This window comes from Pristis pectinata, chromosome 7 (assembly GCF_009764475.1).
Source record: "Pristis pectinata isolate sPriPec2 chromosome 7, sPriPec2.1.pri, whole genome shotgun sequence".
In the NCBI taxonomy this organism is placed as follows: Eukaryota; Metazoa; Chordata; class Chondrichthyes; order Rhinopristiformes; family Pristidae; genus Pristis; species Pristis pectinata.
In genome coordinates this window covers 28471151-28486087 of record NC_067411.1, presented here as the reverse complement: position 1 = coordinate 28486087, position 14937 = coordinate 28471151, and the positions used below count along the sequence as shown (strand labels likewise).

General features: G+C 42.0%; 1 protein-coding gene across 1 annotated transcript in view; it reads right to left on the bottom strand.

Moving 5' to 3' along the window:
- The window catches only part of LOC127572305 (ephrin type-A receptor 5-like), a 250984-nt gene that overhangs the window by 222211 nt on the left and 13836 nt on the right, over positions 1-14937 (bottom strand).

Here is a 14937-nt window from a genome sequence, read left to right as displayed (position 1 = left end):
TTGAGGGGCCTGGTGTCCTACTCTTTGCTCCTATTTTCTTGTGTTCTTGTTTTAGTTTTCTTAAATTTGATCATGTAGCTAAAATCAGGGCATTTCTAGAAAAAAAAAGAAAGGTAACTTGTGTACGAGTAGGGTTTGAGTCCCAGACAGATGAAGGGGCTCAACCCGAAATATTAACTGTCCACTTCTCCTCACCAATGCTGCCTGACCTGCTGAGTTCCTCCAGCATCTTAGTTGTTGCTCCAGATTCCAGTGTCCACAGCCTCTTTTGTCTCCATAGTTTAAGTTTTATTGCATGATGCATTCAAATCTTTAACAGAAACTATATTTGATCCCCCCGATAAGGACTGTGATAAGCGTAATGAGGCAGTACAGCCAGGATTCTCCAGAGAGAGAGAGTCCAAAATCTGATCATTAGGACATTAACGCTGTTTTGTGCAGTTAGCTTCTGCCCAAAGAATGCCTAAAGAAATCTGGAGCCCAGTGTATGTTGGAAGTGATGAACCTCCTGCTGCAGGTTGAAACTGAGGATTACATGAGTTTTACCAGCAGCTGGTGGCTCTACTTATTTCTGCTGTTTCCACATCTGCAGTTGCTACCAAAGTGAATTTTTGGACGAATTATTACCAGGAAAAGAATAAAATGTTCAAATTGTTTGAGGTTGTAAATGGTTATTAAAATATAGCTATTGGAATTAAAATGATTCCTATTGTTGAACATTTGCTAATTATTTGTCATAGATTTACATAAAATAAATGGCTTAATGTTGTGGGATTTTGACCATATGGGTAATGTAATCGGCAGTTTCTCCACAGACCATGGATGTCTTTATGATTTAAATTGGGAAATCCTATGGGAATTATGACATCAGGAATGCAATTGTCAAGCTGCTATCACAGATTTATAATAACAATTATAACTCAATGATGAATTGGCTTACAATAGTAAACAGTAAGAGGAAGGGAAAAACTGGGTTGGATCACATTGCAGGCTGCTGGAGAGCTGTGGTGCTGCTTCAGTGTATTCTAGACATCTACGCCTATGTGTTTCAGCATGGAAGTAAGCAATGAACTGGAAGTCAGACACATCTAACTTGTCGGTCAGTACCTGGACTCCCCAGTGAGTCTGATACAAGCCCTGATGACTAAGCTCAGGGCCCAGATACACTTCATATCTGGCTCCTCAGCTTTACACCAGCCATGGTAAGTACATCTAGCACAGCCCTATTCATTTCAAAAGGATCGTTGAACTTAATTAAAAAGTTAAGCTCACTTTTTATTATTTCATTGTATATTTACATTTTTAATTAATTAACAGTAGATTAATGTGTTTTAAATACATTTATTATTTATTTTCTCATCATTTTACCTTTTTATAATTATTTAAAACAAAAATGTAACTATTTTTAAATACCTCTGGTTATCAGAGACATTTGGAAAGAGAATCAGTTTGTGATAGCAGGAGTTGTTGCCTTGTCAGTGACAGTGGGAATTCCGGAATGTATCACCACCACGTTACACTCCACCCAGGGGAAACTACTTCATTATTCCTTTTTATTTGCACTTTTTTTTGTAATTTATTGTAATTTTATGTCTTTGAACTGTACTGCTGCAACAAAATAACAAATTTCATTTCATATAAGTCAGTGATAATACATCTGATTCTGATTCTGCAGAACTCAGGACAATCAGCTGCAAAAGGTTAGTGTGATCACGGGATTGATAACAGGACAACAGGAAAGACTGAGCACGATCTGGCCCAATATAAGTGTTCCCTTCAAATCAGCAAGAACCAAAACATATCTTGCACTACAGATGTTCAGCAAATTGGTGGCTGGAGGAACACCACAGGTAGAGTTAACAGCAGCCCTAAAACAGCATCTCATCTCCCACCGCATACATGTGAAGATAATTTGAAATTCATGGCTTATGATGAATAGAATTCAAAGAGTGAAGAGATGTTTAAAAAACTCACTCTTCAAATAGCCTTAAAAAGAGAAAAGTAAAATATAGGTACATATTGGGCTAGGCATTGAAGCTCAAACTAAAGGGCATAGCAGGGAACAAGAATCCTCCCCCTTCATTCTCTGTCAACAAAGCTCAGCCAGCTTCAGTATCTGGTCACATCTGCATCTCATTGGCAGGGTGCAGGTACCATTGGAAGGTCCTGAAGCAGCTCAGTCATTTAGCAGTCATCTGACTTCTTCAGTAGAGACCTGCATGGGGATGTTCCAACCACACTGTATGACCTGATTGCACCAAGCAAGGTCCCAATGGCACACAGAGTCTTTCTGGTCAGCTCCTGTGCTCCACCAACCCCTTCATTCCAGTTTCGCCTGCAGTGAAAGTGGAACAACCGTACATTTTAGCAAGGAGGGCAAGCAGCAAGCTGCAGCCAGCTACACCCAGTCATTGGATCACGTGTAGAAATAACAAGCAAAAGTGATTCCGGAGAGCACAAACTGTATTGATTTTGTAATTAATTTTACAGATCCAGTTATGGATTATGTGACGTCAGAAATAATACGTCCCCACAAGTCAAAATAATGTATTTCTGAAATGCCAGTTCAGATGGATGAAGTACATTGGCAGCACTCAGTTTATGTTCCCAGGAATGTGCATGCCAATAGAATTGTTGTTAAAAAGGATTGTTATAACAGTACATGTCGAGGTGTAATACCTATATCCTTGGAGGGCTGGGAAGCCGGTGTGAATCCCTGCTCAGTACTGCAGTTCTGGGAAGCCGGTGTGAGTCCCTGCTCACTACTGCTGTGCTGGGAAGCCGGTGTGAGCCCCTTCTCACTACTGCTGTGCTGGGAAGCCGGTGTGAGCCCCTTCTCACTACTGCTGTGCTGGGAAGCCGGTGTGAGCCCCTGCTCACTACTGCTGTGCTGGGAAGCCGGTGTGAGCCCCTGTTCACTACTGCTGTGCTGGGAAGCCAGTGTGAGCCCCCGCTCACTACTGCTGTGCTGGGAAGCCGGTGTGAGCCCCTGCTCGCTACTGCTGTGCTGGGAAGCCGGTGTGAGCCCCTGCTCACTACTGCTGTGCTGGGAAGCCGGTGTAAGTCCCTGCTCACCACCGCTGCTCCTGTATCAGTCACCCACAGAGTGGGAAGATGCTGTCTGTGAGGGCTGGTGTTGGGTGGACTGGGTCAAGCAGTCTGACTGTCTCAGCACTGAACTGAGGGGCTCAGAACTGCACCCTGGCTGGTGCGGTGAGTGCAACCATCACTGGGGATTGGCAGCACCTGCTCCACATGTTGACGGACTGCCGGGGTCCTAGAGTCTCTCTAATCACCTCCTGTTGAAGGTGATGGAAGCTGCTGTCTCCTCCTCTCTGTGTTTGACTGCACAGCCCTCTACAGCCCAGAGATTTCTCCATGGTAACAAGCTCAACTGCGGTCGCTAGGTTGCTGAGGGAAATAATGGAGTAAATTGCTGGCTCATAAAAGACAGAGGGTAGTGGTGGAGGGTGTTATTCTGACTGGAAGTCTGTGACCAATGGTGTCCCAGAAAGATCAGTTCTGGGACCTCTGTTGTTTGTGATATGATCTGGATGAAAATGTTGTTGGGCTGATTAGCAAGTGTTCAGATGACATGGAAATTGGTGGAATTACGGATAGTGAGTAAGGTTGTTAAAGGATACAGTGGGATATAGATCTTAGAAACTTGGGCAGAGAAATGGCAGATGGAGTTTAATCTGGATAAGTGTGAAGTGTCCCACATTGGGAGGTCAAATACAAGAGGAATGTATGCAGTAAATGGCAGGATGTTCAGGAGCATTGTTTTACAGAGGGATCTTGGGATCCAAGTCAATAGTTCTCTGAAAGTACCAACACATAAGGTAGAAAAGAAAGTGTAGGGCATGCTTGCTTTCATTAGTCAAAGCATTGAGTACAAAAGTCATGAAATCATATTGCAGCTGTATAAAACTTTGGTCAGGCCACATTTGCAGTATTGTGTGAAGTTCTGGTTGCTGCATTTTTTACACAGAGTGTGGTAGGTGCCTGGAACATGCTGCCGGGGAGGTGGTGGCAGCAGACAAGATAGCAACATTTAAAAGGCAGTTAGACAGACACATGAACAGGCAGGGAGTAGAGGGATATGGACCAAGTGCAGGCAGATGGGATTAGTTAGATTGGCATCATGGGCGACGTGGACATGGTGGGCCACAGGCCCTGTTCCTGTACTGTTCTATGTTCGATATAACAGAATTAGAAATCACTAGAACAAGTGTGGATTGATTAGAAATCCAACATTGTTATGTAAAGGGAAAATTCTGTATAATTGATCTGTTAAAGTATTTTCATGAAATAATGTGGTATGTATGGACTTCCAAAAGGCACTTGATAAGGTGCCACATAACATGTCAGTCATCAAAATCTGAAGCAATGGAATTAAACAGGCTGTAACAACACAGACAGCAAATTGGCTAGGTGACAGGAAGCAGAGAGTAGAAGTGAGAATGTTTTTTTTCAGTTTGGAGTTAAGTATGGAGTGATGTTCCTCAGGGCATCCCTGGATACACCAATGATTTGGACAGGTGTACAAGGAACAATTTCCAAACATACAGATACCTCAGAATTCAGAGGAACAGTGAACTGTGAGGTGGATGATGAAAGCTTTCAAAGAGATAGACTGGCTAGTGAAGTGGACAATCAAAAGTTAATGCTCCATAATGTGAAGTGTTACACCTTGGTAAAAAAAATGAGAAGAGGAAATATCAACAAGAGGGCACAATTCTAAAATGAGGAGAATGGAGTGATCGGGGGTATATGTGCACAGTTCTTTGACAGCGGCAGGGCAGAATGACAAAGGGATAAAAAAACATTCAGGATCTTGTGCTTTGTATACATAAGTGAAGAACCCACGAACCTTTATAGAACATGGCTGCTGCTGGAACTAGAATCCTATGTACACACCAGGCAAGATGTGAAGACAATGGAGAGGGAAAAGAAAGAGATTCCAGGGATGAGGGACAATGGTTCTGTGGACAGAGTAGAGAAGCTATAGTTGTTCTCCCTGGAACAAAGTAGGCTGCAAGAAAATCTGACAGAGGTATTTAATATCATGAAGGGTAGGGACAGCGTAGATGGAAAGAAACTGTTCCTATTGGAAGAGTCAACAGCCAGGGGATATAAGATGATAATGATTGGCAAAAGAAACAAAAGTGACGTGAGCATTTTTTTTTAAACATGGTGATTGGTTCCTGTGTGTATATACAGCCAGGGTTAGTGGTGCAGCCAGATCCAGTTGCAACATTCAAAATAGAACAGGGGAGTATGTGAAAGGACAGAATCTGCAGGGTGATGAGGAAAAGTGAGGGAATGGGACCAGCTGGATCGCTCTTGCACACAGCAAGTAAGGACTTGATGCCCTCTGCCCATACTGTAACCTGTCTGTGATTTTGGGATTACAGGTTATTTTTGTTTTGCCTTCTCTGAAAGACGCAATATATCAGAGATATGTTCTCCCTTCTTCAGCAATTAGATTCCTGTTTGACTTGACTTTTCCAAAAAATGGATTTACCTCAAAAATTCAGTATTGGTATTGGTTTATCATTGTCACGTGTACTGAGATACATGAAAAGCTTTGTTTTGCATGCCATCCAGACACATTATTCCATGCATGAGTACATCGAGGTAGTAAAAAGAAAACAGAATGTAGAATAAAGTGTTACAGTTACAGAGAAAGTGCAGTGCAGGTAGACAGATAGAGGAACAAAGGACTGCAGATGCTGGAATCTAGATGAAAAACTCTATGATGCTGGAGGAACTCAGCAGGCCAGGCAGCATCCATAGAGAAAAGTAGGCAGTCAACGTTTTGTGTCAGCACCCTTCTTCAGGACTGAAGATATGAAAAGGGGAAGCCCAATATATAGGAGGGAAAAGCAGGGAAAAGACAAATAAAGTGCAAGGGCCATGACAAGGTAGATTGGGAGATGAAGAGTTCATCTATAGCATGTAAGAAGTCTGTTCAAAAGTCTGATAGCAGCAGGATAGAAGCTGTCCGTGAGTATGGTGGTATGTGCTTTCAAGCTTTTATATCTCCTGCCTGACAGGAGAAGATACATAAGCTTGAAAGAATATACCACCATTCAAATATGCAAATTCAGATCAAACTGGATTTCATTTGCTGTACGATTGAAGTTTTCCTTCAGATACATTGCACAGAGTGGTAAAATGCCCACCGGAAATATGAAATTGTCTCTGGTGCAAAGTCATTTGTAACAATAGGTCATCAAATCTGTGGAGTTCTTTCATCCGTGGAACTTGCATTTGAATTCAATCCACAATGACTGCAATTAATCTGCATGAGAAGCAGACTTGATTAGTCCTTTCCTAATCAGGTACACAGTTCTGCTCCCCTTACCTAAGAAAGGATACAGTAACATTGGAGGCAGTCCAAAGGGGATTCACCAGGGTAATTCCTGAGTTGGGAGGATTGTCCTTTCCAGAGAGGCTGGACAGCTTGGGTCTGTATTCTTTGGAGTATAGAAGAATGATGGGTGATCTTATTAGATAAGATCCAAAGAAGGCTCAACAGGGTAAACGTCGAGAGGTTTCCGCTAGTGAGAGAGTCTTGAACAAGCGGACATGGTTACAAGATAAAGGGCCAGTCATTTAAAATTGACATACGTAGAAATTTCTTCTCACTGAGGGAAGTGAATCTCTGGAACTCTCTGCTCCTGAGGGTGGTAAAGGTCATTATAAGTAATTAAAGTGTTCAAATTTTTGAGAGATTTCAAAAAGTCAAATTTTTGAGAGATTGGGGGATTAAGGGTTATGGGAATCTGGCACGGAGGAGGAGGTGAGGCCAGCATAGATCAGCTATGATCATATTGAATGATAAGGCAGGCTTGAGGGGCTGAGTGGCCTACTATTTTTGTTGTGTTCCTATGTGTGAATTTCTTGATGACACTTCCCCATATTTCAAAATGGCCCACAGCTTGGAGCAAAATGGTAATCTCACTGAGAAGCGGGTATCAGAAACGAGTGTCGGTATGAGATGATTCAGAGATTGTATGGTGGGGTGGAGTGAGGTGGGGTGGGATGAAGAACCACATAAAGGAAGAGGCATTCAGCATTACAAGGGCAAAGGTGCTTCCACAGAATGAAGATGGTCCACATTTATTTAAAGCGGACATGTAAAGCCAGGGAAAGCCACGTGTGGAAAATGAAAAGGACCAAGGCAGACTTTACAGCAAGGATAAAGAGCTTAAAGTTACTGCACTGAGCACAGGGAGTTCAGCAGACAGGGGAGAGGGGAAATGCAAAAGAGAGTGGAGTGGTATGGAATTAGTGCAGGCTGAAGGAGCAGGGAGTGGTGAGGAAGGTTCGTGTCAGCTCCCAAGGTGATAAAGATGGATTAGAGTTTCACTCATGGCAAGAGGCAAGTGAAGAGAAAGATCAGCTGTAACCACAATGAATAAGAAATTAGACTTGGCAATGCATCTGATTCAGAAGGAAATGTTTGAAAGCAGCTCGTCAGATTATATTCACTCTCTTATATGGTAATGAACATGTTGCTTAGTGCTCCAGAAGCTCACGGATTAATCAACTGTTTTGTTTTAATCTTCATGAGAGCTGCTCAGATTCACATCATGTGTGTCTTAACATTTAATGCAAGGACCTGTATTTCAAGAGCTAAACAATGAAGCCAAATTTCATTTATTTTGGAAATGTTATAGTAATACACAGAGGATAATTTTCGCCTGTTTACAGCAGACAGAGTAAAAAAAACTAAAGAAATTTACCATCCCTCAGCTGACTATTTCCAGGTACATATTGACATGAGGGCTCCTATTGCCATCAAAAACAGATTTCAACTGTGTAGTGTAGTGAACTTCACCCCGTGTAGTTTGTTTAGTTCTGTTTGTTCAGATGCAGTTCTAGTTTTCCTGCTGGTGAAGTACGCATTGTGCCACAGTGCATCAACTGCATCAAGAACACAAGGAAAACAGTGGCGAAAGTATTTAACGCAAGGACCACAGGAACATTGATGTTGCTCCTGTCTCCTAAACTCTCCCTTCCCAACAGCTGATGTCAAACACTAACAGCTTTGCAATCAAATTTAGGCATGGCTGGATTATGTTGGTCCTCTCTGCACAGATATCCAATGTTCCACATCTGCACCCATCTGCATTATGGGTAAAAGCAAGCCCCATCACTTCTCTTGAAGTGTATGCATGATTGTTGCTTTAGCTTTAAAACCGAGCAATAAAAGATTAACCATTAATGCAGGAGTCCTGTCCTGTGATATTTCCTGACTGTTTGGAGTTTTATTTGTTTACTTAACTAGAGGTTACAAGTTGAAATTTTTCAATTAGTTATCTTAAATTCCCATTGCATCAGAGTACGACAGAGGTTGAAAATATGCTTTCTCTTTTATTTTCCTGAATTGCTTGGTATAACGTAATAAAGTCAGACGAATGTAAATTTGTGAAAATCAAAATTAGAATTACATTTTTGAGCTTCACACACTTGCTATTTATATGCATTTGAGAAGCATGTAGAGGGCAAGAATATTTGTCAAAAACAATTATTTGCCTTATTGTTTTAAGCGGTGCATTTCTCTCAAGCTACATGACAGTGGAAATTAGATACAATCCAAACATTGCTCTGGGAATAATGCTGAGCTTATGATGATAGGAATCCTAACATTACCATCTCCCAGCAACACTGGAAAACAGGATTTCCATCAAAATCTGAACAGCTTTGCTTATTATTTTATAAATTAGTTTCTGAAAATTACACACCATCTTTCTGACTGCAGACACAATTTTTATATTGCACATAACTGGCCCAGATTTTGCAGTCAGCATTGAAGCAAGAACACCTGCTGCAGACCTCAGAGAAGGCAGCACACTTAGGCCCAACAACCTGTGTGTGGTGGAGTCCCAGTATTGAGCATCAGCTGTGCAGGACATGAGATATACAGGAACAGTGTCATCAGCAGGCAGAGCAGTCTATTACATTGAAGAAGTGTATTTGAAGAACAAGTTGAAAATAAAAGTTCTAATTTTTGACAGATTTTTAAATATTTTATAGAGAGCAAAATAAATATTGTGGCATGCCAATGAATATTTGTCATATTTTTAAAAAAACATGGAATACTGGAATAATTATTAGAACATAGAACAGCATAGCACAGGAACAGACCCTTCAGCCCACCATGTCTGTGCCAAACCAAACTAATCCCATCTGCCTACACATGGTCAACACCCCTCCATTCCCTCCCTGTTCAGATGCCTGTCTAAATACCTCTTAAACGTTGCTGTCAATCTGCTTCCACTACCTCCCCTGGCAGCATTGTGCAGACACCTACTGTTCTCTGTGTAAAATCATTTGCCACCTAAATGTCCTTTAAACATTCCCCCTCTCACCTTAAAGCTACATCCTCTGGTATTTGAAATTTCTACTCTGGGAAAAGGATTCTGACTGTCTACTCTATCCATGCCTCTCATATACTTCTATCAGGTCACCCCTCAGACTCCAACAGTCCAGAGAAAACAATCCAAGTTTGTCCACCCTCTACTTATGGTTAACACTCTCCAATCCAGGCAACATTCTGGTGAACCTTTTCTGCACACTTTCCAAAGCCTCCACATCATTTCAGTTTTACAGCGACCAGAACTGCACACAATACGCCAAATGTCCCTGACCAAGGTTTTCTACAGCTGCAACATTGGGTATTCTCTGAGACCTTGCCTGTGGCTACAGAGGATACAAAGATCCCAGCAATCTTGTCTCTTGCCTCTCTCGTTAACCTGGGATAAATCTCAACAGGCCCTGAGGACTTAGCCACCTTAATGTCCTTCAAGATACCCAACACTCCTTCTCCTTGATATCAACATGCCCTAGAATATTAACATACTCTTCCCAGATCTCGCTATGCTCCACGTCCTCCTTGGAGATTGCCAATGTGAAGTATTCATTTAGTCCCTCACCCATTTCCTCTGGCTTCAGGCATAAATTCCCTCCTTTGTCCTCAAGTGATCCTACCATCTCTCTAATTACCCTCTTGTTTCTAATATATGTATAAAATGCCTTGGAATTCTCCCTATTCCTGCTTGCCAAAGAATTTCATGGCCCCTTTAGCCCTCCGGATTTCCTGTTTAAGTTCTCTCCTGCGTCCTATACATTACTCAAAGGCTCTGTCTGATCTCACACTTTACATATGCTTCCTTTTCCTTTTTGACTAAATTTGCAACATCTCTCATCATCCAAGGTTCCCAAACCTTGCCACTGTTGTCTTTCTTTCTCACAGGAACATGTTGGTCCTGAATTCTGACCAGCTGGCCTTTAAAAGACTCCCAAATGTGGATTTACCCATTAACAGCCATTCCCAATCTACTCTCCCTAGCTCCTGCCTAATACTGTTGTAATTAGCCTTCTCCCAGTTTAGCACTTTACCCCGAGGTCCAGTCTTATCCATATCCATAACTATCTGAAAACTTAGAGAGTTATGACCACTGTTCCCAAAATGCTCTTCCACTGAAACTCTGCCCATTACTCAACAAGGTCTAGTATGGCCCCTTCCCTGGTTGCGTTACCTACATACCATGTCAAAAAACTCTCCTGGATGCAAACAAATTCTGCTCTATCTAATGCTCTGGCACTAAGTCCCAGCCAATACTGGGGAAATTAAAGTCACCCACGACAACAGCATTGCTGCTTTTACATCATTCCATAATCTGCCTACATATCTATTCCTCTATCTTCCACTGGCTATTGGGAGGCCTTCAGCATAACCCCATTATTGTGATGGCACCTTTCTTATTCCTAAACTCTACCCATTATGCTTCAATTGATGACTCCTTGAGGACATTGTCTCTAAGTACCGCTGTGACATTCTCTCTGATCAGTAATGCAACTCCCCCTTTTACATCCCTCTCTATTGTGTCCGAGTCATAGAGCACGGAAACAGGCCCTTCAGCCCAACCAGTCCATGCTGACTAAGATTCTCATCTAAACTAGTCTGATTTGCGCCCATTTGGCCCATATCCCTCTAAACCTTTCTTATCCATGCACCTGTCCAAATACCTTTTGGAACGTTGAGCTGCTGGTCCTGCCCTGCTCTCTACCAGAGGGAAACCACTCCACAGTTCAAAGTTGCTAGTTGTTAAAAATTCAGTCACAGCTCACTCAACAATACCAGAAGATTTTTGTTTGCATTCCAACTGGATGGTAAATAGTTGGTTTACTCGACAATGCACCAAGCAAGTCCCCACTATTCACCTGGTAAAGTAGCAGGGAGTCACTTACCACAGTGTCCAGATCTCTCTATTTACTGCACATGTTTACTGCAAAGGTTTATGCTGGCTTTCCCCCATTATTTGTGAGTAATAATGATTCTACCTTTGATTTCTTTCCAAATTCCAGCTCATTATTTTGAACAATTAAACTGAATTTCATGCTACAATAATAGGCCATTTTGTGTAGTGATTTTTGTTCTTGTTAACACAAGCTGGAAGGCTCCAGATATTATCAAATGTTTAGAGAAACAAAGGACTGCAGATGCTAGAACCCAGATGAAAAACACTATGATGCTGGAGGAACTCAGCAGGCCAGGCCGCCTTATCCACGCTCTCAGTCCGCAACCGCGATCTGCCTCTCCCCATTGCCAGTCACTTCAACTCCCCCTCCCACAATATCACAAATAAGTCAGTCCTTGGCCTGCTCCACTGCCAGCAGAATACCAAGCACAAATTGGAGGAACAGCACCTCATTTTCCATCTTCGAACATTGCAGCCTAATGGCAGGAACATTGAATTCTCCCACTTTGTAATCCCTAAACCCCTTCCCCACAAAGCTCCTCCTCCAACCATGCTTCTCCTTTTCTTCCCTTTCCCAGCCTCTCTCTTTTTATCCTACCCCTTTTTTTTCCTTTTTCTCTCCTTACCTTTAACCCATCCCCCGGTGGATCTGCTCTCCCCTCCTCCCCCGCACCTGCCTATCACTATCTCTTACCTGCATCTACCTATCACCACCTTGTGCCCAAGCCACCTCCCCTTCTTTTGTCCACCTATCTCTGCTCAGCCTTACCCTCCTATATACTGGGCTTCCCCTTTTCCTATCTTCAGTCCTGAAGAAGGGTCCTGACCTGAAACGTTGATGGTGTGCTTTTCTCCACGGATGCTACCTGGCCTGCTGAGTTCCTCTAGCATCATAGTGTTTCTCATTTATCAAATGTTCAGTTTACTCTGTAACCTTACTAAAATATGCTGTGGATTTGCATACTTTTTTTTTGAAAAATCTCCATGTGGCATTTCTTTCACTGGTACTTTATTTGACCAAAGGAGCGCATTTAAGCATTATATATAAATATGTGGGAACTTAAGAATAAGAAGGGGGTGATCACTTTGAAGGGATTGTACTATATGCCCCCCAATAGGCAGTGCGAGTTAGAACAGCAAAAATGTGGGAGATCGCAGATAGTTGTAGGTATGGGGTTGTAAAACTGGGTGATTTTAACTTCCCCAATATTGACTGGGACCACAACAGTGCTCAGAGGTTCAATGGGACAGAATTTGTTAAGCATATCCAAGGAAGTTTTCTCAAGCAACATGTAGATGGCCCTACTAGAGAGGGAACAACACTTGACCTCCTCTTGGGAAATGTGGTGGGGCAAATGATCAAAAATGTCAGTGGGGGAGCATTTTGGGACTAGTAACCATAATTCTATTGTTTTTAAAATAGTTTTGGAAAGAGATAGGACTGGTTAAAGTCCTAAATTGGGGCAAGGCTAATTTTGAAGGCATTAGATAGGAACTTGCAAAGGTTGATCGGGAGAGGCTGTTGGCAGGTAAAGGGACGTCTGGCAAGTGGGAGGCTTTTAAAACTCAGACGGGGAGAGCTCAGTGACAACGTGTTCCTGTTAGAGTGAAGGGCAAGGCTGGCAGGATTAGGGAACCCTGGTTGACGAGGGATATTGAGGCTCTGGTTTGGAAAAAGAAGGAGGCATATGCCAGGAATAGGCAGCTGGGATCAAGCAAGTCCCTTAAGGAATCCAAGGGAGGTAGGAGTACAGTTAAGGAAATCAGGAGAACAAAAAGGGGATATCCTTGGCAGATAAAGTAAACAAGAATTCTAAGAGGTTTTATAAGTAAATGAAGAGTAAACGGGTAACTAGGGAGAGAATATGTCCCGTTAAGGATCAATGTGGTCATCTATGTGTGGAGTTAGGGAAAATGCATGAGGTCTTAATTGAATACTTCTCATCTGTGTTTACCATGAAGAAGGTCATGGAAGCTAGTGAGTTCAGGGACAGAACACTGATGCCTTGAAACATGCCAATATTATGAAAGAGGAGGTGTTGGTAGTCTTGAGGCGCATGAGTTGGATAAATCCCAGGGACCTGACCAAGTGTAGCCCATGACATTGTGGGAAGCAAGGGAATAAATTGCTGGGCCCCTGGCAGAGAAGTACATAGTTCCCTGAAATTGGCAATGCAGACAGACAAAGTGGTGAAAAAGGTGAAAAATGCTTGCCTTCATCAGACAGGACATTGAGTCATCATGTTACAACTGTAGAGGATGTTAGTGAGACCACTCCTGGAATATTATGTGCAATTCTGGTCACCTTACTATTGGAAGGATGCAATAAAGCTAGAAAGGTGCAGAAAAGATTCACAAGGATGTTACCAGAACTTGAGGGCTTGAATTATAAGGAAAGATTGGATAAGCTGTGGCTGTTTTCCCTGAAGCATGGGAAGCTGAGGGGTGACCTTGAAGGGGTTTATGAAATCATGAGAGTCACAGATAAGGTGGATGGTCGCAGTCTTTTTCCAAGGCAGGGAAGTCTAAAACTCAACTTAAAGGGGACTTAAGAGGCAAATTTTTCACACAGTGAGTGGTAAATATTTGGAATAAGCTGCCAGGGGAAGTGGTAGAGGCGGATATAATTACAACACTTAAAAGACATTTGGACCGGTTCATGGATGGGAAACGTATGGAGGGTTGTGGGCCAAACACAGGCAAATGGGACTAACTCAGGAAGGAACTTTGGTCAGCATGGACGAGTTGGGCTGAAGGGCCTGTTTTTGTGCTGTATGATTCTATGACTCAATGTGATTTTTTATTTTAAATAATATTACTTTATCTTATTTTTAACTGCAGGGTGCCTGAATCTATCCCTCTTTGGGAAGCAGCAGCATCGGAATCTTACTGTCTTGTAGCATTTATCACAAACAGAAAAGGTGCAAAAGCTATAAAAGGACGTTGGTATGTTTACCCAAGGCAATACAAAGAATGAATCTATAGGCAATGACAGTAACTTTTTTTAAGAAAAAAGTTCCCCACTGGCCAGTTTGAATTGTCGTTGTGCCTTTTGCATTCTGGCAAGACAATATGAAAACACTTCTGATGCTGAATCTACCAAAGGATATGTCAAGAATATTATATCATGACATTAGGAACGCAAGAGCTGAGGACAAATGCGAGGGATTTCTAAAGGACTTTGAGTGTTTTGATCTGGGCTTGTGCTCAATTAAATTCTGTTTTCCAATGGCCTGCATTATCAGGGGAACGTTCACTATGCTTAAAGGCTGAAAATGTTTGCTCCTTTGAGAGATCTGAAATGTCCCCATCAAAAAAATTCATCACGTCAAATGGAATAACTGAAAATGAAATATTGAATGGAATATTATCTTTATTTATTGTTGTAAATGTGATTTATATTTTATGGATTTTACAGCATAAAATACCTGTCCCTGAAATATTGAAAGGTGGGAAAAGAAGCAGTTTTCTACAAATTCGATCACACTTCCCAACCAGCAACATATGAATTCTCCTGGCATCCCTGTCATTACAAATCATCTGTGTTTTCATTTTAAATCATATTACTACTACTTGTAAATGATACTTCCTTTGTACAACAACTGTAATTTTCCAAAATATTGGAGCCTTAAAAATAACCGTTTCAATATGAAACTCCTTG